Source organism: Marmota marmota, unplaced genomic scaffold (assembly GCF_001458135.2).
Source record: "Marmota marmota marmota unplaced genomic scaffold, marMar, whole genome shotgun sequence".
NCBI lineage: Eukaryota > Metazoa > Chordata > Mammalia > Rodentia > Sciuridae > Marmota > Marmota marmota.
The window spans coordinates 2,920,087-2,922,072 of NW_025999869.1; the positions used below are offsets into that span (position 1 = coordinate 2,920,087).

Here is a 1,986-nt window from a genome sequence, read left to right on the forward strand (position 1 = left end):
GGGCCCCCCCCCCCCAGGAGCACATTGCTCCCTCCCTCCTTCACAGGAAGGGGCTCACTCACCAGGTGTGGCTTCAAGGCCACACACTGAAGGTGGGGAGTCCAGGCTCCTCCTCCTCACCCCTGCAGCCACCAGGCTTATCCCCAAGCCCACTAAGAACAGGGAACCAGGTGAGAAAGGCCCAGCTCTTCCCTGGGTCTACGTCCTCCGATTCATCCTGCTTCTTCCCATGACAGCCAGGCCCACAGCTGTCTTTCTGCCCTGCCCTCGTGGACTCTGGTCTCTCGTCACCTGACTGTGCCAGCCTCTCTCTGGCTCTGTCGCATTCAGGGGCAGCGTCCCCTGCTCCTGAGTCATATGGGACCTGGGTAGCTACACTTTTACCATGTCTCTGCGCAGGTGGCCCAATGACCTGTATTGTAGGGGTCAAGGACGAAACTTCCCTGAGCTGAGCTGTCCCACCCACATCTCTAAGAGTCTCCCATGAGCTGGGCCTGGCAGTGACCTGCGGATGCCAGTGTTGGGGAAACCCAACAGATTGGGTGAATCCTAAGGAGAAGGCAGCTGGACCCTGCTTGCCTATACCCACCTCCGGGGCCTCACGCCAGCCACAAGGTGGGCTGCTGTAGGCCCACCCTATGGACGTGGCCCTGGAGGCTCGAGAGGAGCAGTGAACCAGCAGCAGGGACTCCAGCCTCCCCTCTCTGCCCTTTCCCACAAGGGGTAAAAGGCAAGCCCAGAGGGCACAGACGCCAGACTCCAGGGCAGGACCATGCTACCACCATGATATTTGTATAAAAAGCTGTCTTTCTGAAAAATTTGGGGAGGGGAAGGCATAATGAATGTTGTTGGTTAAAAAAAAAAATGGGGACAAATCAAGTCGGTATGCTGTGAAAAAACCAGCAGCTGACACTGAATGAGTCAACGCAAAAAGTATGTTGAGGTCCTCAGCTGAATAAGTAGGATAAACAAATAAAGAATGTCTTCGCCTTCTTTCTCTCTTTTGAGATACCGGGAGGGCGCAGCTCTTATCTGAAGACTGCTTGGGTGTTTTCCTCGACCTATGGTCAGAGGAAGGTAGAAAATGCCCTTTAACAAAAAGTTCAGTGTCCTGAACTTCTAGAAGAACCCAGGCGGAAAGTTTGTGCCTGCGAGGGCACTTAAGTTAAGGGAGGCAAATGCAGAAGTTGTTCTGATCCCCAGAGCAACGACACAGAGTGGCCAGCAAAGCCCCTCCCCCAGGGCAGGGGAGGAAACCGCAGAATGTTCCTGACTCGGCACCCCAGCGCGGGTGGCGCAATGTTTATGTTTGTGTATCTACTACGTCCATGTCACCGCCGCGGGCTCGGCTGCCCAGGGGCCTGGGGTTGGGGGGAAGGTCCCGCAGGGGGTCTTGCCTGGCGTTTCGGTGCAGGTCCTGGCGACCCGCCCAGAGCGCCGCGGGATGGGGTTCCGAGTTCGGCCTGTGCAGATGGCAGGGGTCAGGGAGTGGCAGGCGGGCCGGCCGGCTCGTGTGGGGGTTGTTCCCAGAGCCAAACAAAGCCAGTGGCATGACCCCAGAGACAGGAACCCGACGCACAGTAGGCGCTCTATCAGCGCATATTTGTGGAGTGAGGAAAGAGATGGAGAAGCGTGTCTGGCGGCCCCTCGGGGGCGCTGTCGAGCTGCGCGGTGGGTCGCCCGGGTTCCCCCACATGTTGAACCCCCGGAATCCGCGGTCAGCCTCGAGGGCCGTCCGATTCCCGGCCCCCGATTCGCCCTTGGCTCACCTCTTCTGGGGACCACCTGAGCAGGCAGGATAGTTTTTCACTAGGGGCATTTTCCTTGCCCGTAGTTAAAAAAGAAAGAAAGAAATTAAAGCTACAGTATAAACTGGGAAACAGGAAGACGTTTCCCGAACCTCTCCGGCCCGGCGCACTCTGGCCGTCCTAAGTTCACATGTAAGTGGGGACAAAGTCGTCAGTCTTCTCTAACCCTCATCTTGGG

General features: G+C 57.3%; 1 protein-coding gene and 2 long non-coding RNA genes across 3 annotated transcripts in view; 2 read left to right on the forward strand and 1 right to left on the reverse strand.

The window, feature by feature from the left end:
- The window catches only part of LOC125620398, a 15,965-nt gene extending 14,665 nt beyond the window's left edge, over window positions 1-1,300 (reverse strand). Inside the window, exon 1 of the long non-coding RNA XR_007352031.1 lies at window positions 63-1,300. This is a non-coding gene — a long non-coding RNA (uncharacterized LOC125620398). The remainder of the gene's footprint in view (window positions 1-62) is intronic.
- Dusp1 (dual specificity phosphatase 1) overlaps window positions 1-1,986 on the forward strand; it is a 24,790-nt gene that overhangs the window by 18,678 nt on the left and 4,126 nt on the right. The window lies entirely within an intron of this gene.
- The window catches only part of LOC125620399, a 1,807-nt gene continuing 1,636 nt past the window's right edge, over window positions 1,816-1,986 (forward strand). Inside the window, exon 1 of the long non-coding RNA XR_007352032.1 lies at window positions 1,816-1,940. This is a non-coding gene — a long non-coding RNA (uncharacterized LOC125620399). The remainder of the gene's footprint in view (window positions 1,941-1,986) is intronic.